Below are 8010 nucleotides of genomic sequence, written 5' to 3'. Positions count from 1 at the left end.
AGAGACACAATATAACATTTATGTCCCTGGCTGCATTAAACTTGGAGAGAGGCAAATATTTCTGGGTTGGAGAAAATGAGAGCATGCAATATAGTGTACTGTTAAAGAATGGCCCTGTGTGAACCTACATGGAGAATTCCTGAAATTCCCCCAAATAATACCCTGAGGGATTACTGAAAACCTTGCCAAAAGGAGCAGATTTGAGGAGCAGATATTTGATCTCAAACATTTTTTAGCTTATAATCAGAGTAGCACACTGACAAGAGGTAAAGACATTAAAAATACAACAAATGAATGAATTACTTGCTTTCTTGTGGCTAAGGGATATGGTGAACTTGGGGTGTTAGTGATGGTCTTCAAGGAGAGAGATTCTTTTCCACTGGACTTTGAAATTTTCTGGTTATGACAAGCTTCCTGAGATGTTTGAGAACATTTCATTGACTAGGACAAGAATGATGATACCGTTTATTGACTTCAAATGTCTTCACAGAGTGAGGTTCACATGCACAGAATTGGCTTCAGCAGGTGGTTGAGGCTGACAACCTGAAAAATAGGGAATTAGATGTTATAATACAAAGGGGAGATTTCTTGGAAACTTTATTTGCAAAAGCTTTTCTCCTAGATGCCTAAAGTCGCAAGATCCTGGTCATCTGGAGCTTGTTACAGACAAGCCTTCATATATATATATTCAAAGATTTGACTAAGGCCAGAAAGATGAGAATAATAGGTCATTAAGCAACTACACATTCTCAATGACTTGCTAAGAGGTGCACAAATTCTCCTTCACCATTCAATCTATAGAAGTAGTAAGTTGAAATCCAAGAAAATGTATTGAAGGGAGTGACAGGAGGAAAGAGTTCTTTGATCTTTTCTCTTTTCCTCTCTATGGTAAATGTTATTTCCCCAGCCTAGGAGAAGCACAGGTAGGAGAGGACATCAAGAGAGTCATTTTGAGAGAACTGGAATGTTTCCTCAGGAAGGAATCAGTGAAAGATAAAAGGATATAGCACTGCAGGAGTTCTTATGGACCTTGAATGCATCCTTTGTGTCTGTTACTGGGACGAAGGGGGAATATGTCAACCAGAGATCAGTACATGATGCTTGCTTCAAAAATGAAACACTGTGATATAAAAATAGAAGGTGAGATATTGGAGGAAGAGGACCAGCCAGAAGAGGGAAAGGGGCAAGGGAGGGCAATAGAGGAGGGGATGAACAGGGAAAATTGTGTATATGAGAGGCTTTGTTTTGAAGGCAGTGATGAGAAAGAAAGTTATTTGATATTTCATTAAATAAAATCCATTCCACATATTGATTTTATATAACTGTATGGATTTTAACAGATATACTTCTGGAATTTGTGCCAAATTTCTATTGTCAACATGCAACGTCATTATTTGTAGTATGTACATAGTAATCTATATTATAGATTTTTGTAAAAGAATCATTTTTTCAGAGCTGGGGCAATAGCTCAGTTGGTAAAGGGCTTGCCACATGAACATGAGAACCTGAATTTGATCCCTAGAACCCACAAAAAATCCCAGAACATCTCAGTGCCTGGGGATGTAGAGACAAGTGGATTTTCCTGGCTCATCAGCCTAGTCAAATTGGTGAACTCCAGGTCAATGAGAGATCCTGCCTACAAAAACAAAGTTTGTTGCTCCTGAAGCATGACACCAATAGTTGACCTCTGGCTTCCACATGCATGATGTGTACACACAAACATTTTTTTTTTCGTATTATATTATAAGGAACACTACAGTGAACATTCTTGTATACATATCTAAACAGTTGAATTTTCTATAGCTTAAATTTGGCAAATAATATTGGTGTTTCAAGAATATTTATGTTAAAATCCCTTTAAAATTTTGACAGATATAGGAAACTAATTTTGAGACATTTCCACATCAGAGATACAAGTATGTTTTTTGACACTTTCATCCATACTAGCTATTATTCTGTATTTTTCTCTTTGTAGATTTTGTAAAAAACAAAAGCAGAATATTGTTGCTATTTTGGACTTGATTTCTTTGGATGGAACAACCCATATTTTCATGCATTATTCATTTCTACATGGTAAGGTATTTCAACAATATCATGTGGTTTAGAAAACCTGAAATGCTATAGATGAGGCTAGTTTGTCTATAGTCATGACCCAAATAATACTCTGGTCCTTTCCCACCATGCTCCCTCAGACCTGGATATTCCCTGGGACTTCCACTTCCAACTCTTTCTTTTGCTGTTTCCCTCCATATTTCTAAACATGGGACTTCTACAGCTACCTCTGTTTCAAGTGAGGACTTACTAGGTGATGTTTTCTCACCACACCACCTTCCTAATGATGTCACCATGCCCTGGTTTATGTGTTAGAGTTGGGGTTTTATGGATCCTCTTGCCCCAGCTACGTAAGTTGGAAGAGAATTTACTTTAAATCTCTATCTGTTCTGATACATGCACTCAATGCTAGAAATTCCCCTATAAATGCCAATTTCCCTGTACTCCACTAATTTTCTTTTCACTTCATATAAAATAGCTTTTAACTTTTTTAATCCATGTGTGTTTATAAGTGTGTGGTTTAATTACCAACTATTAAGGGTCTTAGTTGTGCCCAGAGAATGGATCCCCAAGAATTACCATGGAGTCCAGAGAGCATGCAAGAACAAAGAGTCTTTATTCGGGCTTAAGCTCAGACTATCAGACCAAACTAAAGTGGTAGGTTTGTCTGAGAGCCCTGATTGCAGGGGGAGGGAGCTTCTTTTCATAGGTTTCAGACAAAGGGGGGAGGGGAATGACAGAGTTATATTTTGATTGGTCCAAAGAACCCACGCATGCCAACATACTTTTGAATTGATTGGTTACAGTCTTGGGGGCCTCTCATTGGTGGGTGCTGCCCTCAGGGCTGTGGAATGTGCTGTTATCTTCAGGGCTAGAGGACCCTGTTTATTCCTTATAAGGCCTCAAACCTTCCCGGGCCCCCTGGACATGCTCAGGCTTGACTAGTCTATGACAATGAGACATCACAAAAATGAGGAATCAGCAGTCAAAATGGAGATGGTGCAGTTTGTCCCTCTGGTTCCCTCAAGCCAAGCGATTTACAGAAGCGAAAAGAGCAGTTAGTCCTAAATAGGGGCAGGGGCCTAGAGAGTCCAGGAGAGGGGGCCAAGGAGGAGGGTTCCACATTTCCCCCTCTCCTTGAAACTTGGAGGCCCCAATCATGGGGCTTCCTGGAGTTCAATGGCATCCCGGCTTAGGGGCTGGTATTGTGATCTCATGACCATTATTTGGATTGCCCCTAGGTGGTCCTTCATGAACTGTACTAACCTCTTTAAGATACAGGGTCCCAGGGTTAAGAGTAGGATCAAAATGAGGAGCGGGCCTATCAAGGTGGACACTAAGGTGGTCAGCTGGGGTATGCGTTGAACCAGGACTCAAATCATCCCTGTTGAGCCTCTTGCTCTCTTTTTCTCTTAGCCAGTCCTTCTCTTACCTTAGCCATAGTATCTTTGACTACCCCTGAATGATCACCATAAAAACAGCATTCCTCTCCCAGTGCTACACACAGCCTCCCCCCTCCCCCTGCCATTGAAAGAAGATCAGGTCTAATCCCCGTCAATTTTGCAATACCACTTCTGCTAGGGAGGACAGGGATTCTTGTAAATGAGAAATTGCATTTTCCAGCCTTTCTATATCTACATCTATTGCAGCTCTCAAGGTTAAGTACTTAGCTGATGTTGGGTGGCTAGTGAGGCTGCTCCTGTCCCAGCCACAATGAGGCTGATTCCAAGAATCATGCTTAGAGTAAGGGCCATGGCTGTGATTGACTCCCTGGCAACCCAGGATTGAGTTCTGTTAATCTGTCCCAACAGTTCATCATTAGTATGATATAGCAGTCTGGGAACTAACTGGACTAGGATACAGTAGTCTCGTGTCCAATTAAAAACTTCCATATGCACGCAAGGGGTCAGGCCAAAGGAGCAAGTCAACCATGCATGGGCTCAGGGACCAAGTAACTGGTTAGGTGTGATAACTCAATGCTCCGAGTGACATTGCATAGTTTCTAGTAATCGATTGGGATCTGTCCTATTTATAATCCTTGTCCTGTGATGTGTTGCAGAGTCAACTTGGCCTTAGAACTCCAATGACAGGTGTTGTAGTCATCAGAAAAGTTATATGTCCCCAAGACCGCTATGCCATCATAATAAGGTGATAATAAGGTGGGCCAGTATCATAACATAACCAACAAGAGGCTGTCATGTCTGGCTTTGTAGCATTCAGTACCAGATATGATTGCTCCAGCAGAGTGAGGTGAGGGTTTACCTCCAGTTTCTCAAAAGGGGCCAGTACCTTAGTATTTTGAAATTTAGCTCCTCTGGAGGTGGGAGACCCAGGGCCTATGGGAGAAATTGTGGCCACCTCTGGGGTGACAGGCACCTTTGGGGGGGTTTGTGCCCATGGTGTAGGGGCGAGGACTTTGTTAGGTCTAATCTCAACTGTGGGTTCGGGGAGTACTCCAATTACTCGATGGATCCTGAAAACTGATCCCAAGCTCTCAGACTTCAACCGAATGCCCCAAGTATAACCCATCTCCCAATTGGGGGCTTCACTTCCTTGGTCTGTGAAACTTATTTTAATAGGATTACAGTTAGGATAGCTTTTATTCATTTGGGTCCATGCTGGGATGTTATGGACAGCAGCGGGCATGACTGCTGGGCGGCCAATGCGTGTTAGTGTGATAAAATCATCTTTAACAGGTGGTGTCCAATCTATGAACCCTGTACGCAGGCAATCACATGATTTGCAATAAAAGTCATAAGGTGTCCCACATTTTCCTTCTCCCCTTTTCTGCCTGCAGGCCTCGGGGCAAACATAAAAACTGCATGGAGTCTGTGGGACCTATACCAGCCATCAATTTTGAAAGGTCCAGGTTCAGATCTCGGTACCAGACAGATGGGGGAACTACTTTGGACATCTGGGCCAGGACCCTCATAGAGTTAACATTTATAAATTGCCAGGTTGAATTAAAGGGCTGGTAGGGGTTGGCACCACAAACACTTATAACAATTAGTATAGTAAGAATTAAGAATGGCTTAGTCTTAACTTGAGAGGATTGTCTGCATTTCAGTGAACTTTCCATGCCTTGGGTCCTGGTGCTGGGGCCTGAGGGTCCTCCGGGTCGCCGGGGTGTGGTTCAGCTCTCTGGATACGAGTGTGATGTATCCAGGCAGCTATTCTGTCTACCTTGACGGCCGTGGGTGTAGTCAGGAGCACCACATAAGGGCCCTTCCAGCGGGGCTCGAGCGTTTCATGGTGGTGCCGGTGGACGTAGACCCAATCACCTGGCTGATAATTGTGTGGAGTGGGAGGAGGCACTGTCTCATAGATAGCTCTTAGTTGGGGCCACACATCCTTATGTGTATGAGCCACTGCTTCTAAGGAATTAATCAACTGATGGTTATCAAATTCAGCAATTAGTTCAGCTTTTAAATTAGGGAGAATAGGAGGGGGGGTTTCAAACATGATTTCATAGGCAGTTAACGCTAGCAGATAGGGTGAGTTTCTCACCCTATACAGCATGAAGGGAAGGAGACCCACCCAGTCCCAGCCAGTCTCCATGGTTAATTTGGTAAGGGTCTCTTTTAGAGTTCTATTCATCCTCTCTACCTGTCCAGAGCTCTGGGGCCTGTATGCACAATGTAATTTCCATCTTGCCCCAAATATCCTAGCTAATTCCTGGGTTACCTGTGAAGTAAAGGCTGGCCCGATGTCAGAGCTCAAAAGGGCTGGGATGCCATACCTGGGTAAAATGTCCTCCAGCAATTTCTTGGCCACCACCTGAGCGGTCTCATGATTGGTGGGGAAGGCTTCAGTCCATCCTGAAAAAGTGTCTGCCAGAACTACCTGAGTGGTCTCATGCTTGGTGGGGAAGGCTTCAGTCCATCCTGAAAAAGTGTCTACCTGAACTAGTAGATATTTATAACCATACTTGCCTGGCTTAATATTGTAAAGTCCATCTCCCAGTGGGCCCCTGGTCTAGAGCCCCTCATCTGAGCCCCTTGTTCCTTAGGATGGTTCTCAGCATTGGTCAGCTTGCAACTAAGACATGCAGAGACAACTGCATCAACAAGTGGGTGGAGATTCAGGACTTTTAAATGAGCATTTCTTAAAAGATCAGCCGTTTTCCTGGTGCCCAGTTGAGTGTTTCAGTGGATATATGTGAGGAGGTCCTTGGCTAAGTCATTTGGCAGAATAATTTTACAGTCTCCTGTATGCCACCAAGCATTGATCTTTCGGGTCATGGGGAGTCTGTGTATCAGCTTCATATCCTTTTGGGAGTAATGAGGCTGATCAGGTAGGACGGGGGGGGCAGGGTCTGGCAGTTGGATTGGCAAAATCTGGAAAGCCTCCAAAGCTACTTCTTTGGCAACCCGGTCTGCCCTCTGATTTCCTTGAGCTATGAACATGTTGGCTTTCTGGTGCCCAGGGCAGTGGATAATGGCCAGTTTCTTAGGTAGTCATAGAGCTGCTAACAGGTCCAGAATTTCTTTTTTATTTTTAATAGTTTTTTCTTCTGCTGTGAACAGCCCCCTTTCCTGGTAGATGACTCCATGCACATATGCTGTAGCAAAGGCATATTGGCTGTCCATGTACACATTCAGCCACCTGTCCTTTCCAAGCCTAAGAGCCTCAGTCAGTGCTATCAGCTTGGCCCTCTGAGCCAAGGTCCCCGTAGGCAAAGCCACTGCCCAAACAGTCTCAGTCTCAGTTACCACTGCCGCCCCTGCATACCTCTGCCCATCCTTCATGAAACTTCTACCATCAGTGAACCAAGTAGCTTCTGCATTGGAGAGTGGCCGATTGGTCAGGTCATTTCTGAGCCCATGTACCTGGCTCCGGATCCCCATGCAATCGTGAAGGGGCATGTCCAAGTTGGGGTCAGGAAGCAGGGTGGCTGGGTTAAGGGCAGTGCTTGGGAGGAACCGAATTCTCGGAGGGTTAAGAAGTAAGCTCTGAAAATGGGTTATTCGGGCGTTGCTCAACCAGTGGTCTGGTGGCTGCTTAAGAACTCCTTCAATAGCATGAAGAGTGGTGATGTGAAGTTCTTGCCCTAATGTCAATTTATCCACATCCTTGACTAGAAGGGCAGTAGCAGCTATAATCTGCAGACATGGTGGCCATCCTGTGGCTACTGGATAAAGCTTCTTAGACAAGTATGCCACTGGTCTATTCCAGGGTCCTAACATTTGAGTCAGGACTCCTTTGGCTATTCCTTTCTTTTCATCTATGTAGAGGTGGAAAGGCTTGGTGACATCGGTAAACCCCAAAGCCAGGGCTGTCACAGGAGGGCTTGCTTAATTTTGTTAAAGGCCCTTTCTCTTTACCCCATTCAAATGAAAGTCTCATTCTCTTTTGTAGCCTCATAGAGAAGCTTAGCCAATTCAGCAAACCCCGGGATCCAGAGGCAGCAAAACCCTGATGAGCCCAGAAACTCCCTCACTGCTCTCCGGGAGTTGGGGACTGGAATTTTCAGCACCATTTCTTTCCTGGCATCTATGAGCCATCTTTGTCCTTCATTTAAAATGTACCCTAGATAAATCACTTCTCGACGACACATTTGTGCCTTCTTAGCAGATGCCCCATATCCTAGCCTGCCCAGAGTCTCCAACAAATCCCTAGTTCCTTGATGACATAGTAGAGCATCAGCAGCAGCTATCAGGATGTCATCTACATATTGCAATAGGGTGAGCTGGGGGTGTTCCAGTCTGTACTCACCCAAATCTTCATGAAGTGCCTCATCGAAGAGAGTGGGTGAGTTTTTAAATCCCTGAGGCAGGCGAGTCCAGGTCAGTTGTCCATTGAAGCTGATCGCTGGGTCTTGCCATTTAAAGGCGAAGAATGGCTGGCTATCCTTGGCTAAGGGCAGGCTAAAGAAGGCATCTTTTAAATCTAGTACAGTATACCAGCTCCTGGAGGGCAGCAAGGAGCTCAGGAGGGTATAGGGATCAGGCACCATGG

The sequence above is a fragment of the Nannospalax galili genome, unplaced genomic scaffold (genome assembly GCF_000622305.1).
Source record: "Nannospalax galili isolate Female #2095 unplaced genomic scaffold, S.galili_v1.0 scaffold128, whole genome shotgun sequence".
NCBI lineage: Eukaryota > Metazoa > Chordata > Mammalia > Rodentia > Spalacidae > Nannospalax > Nannospalax galili.
This window is presented reverse-complemented; position numbering follows the sequence as displayed.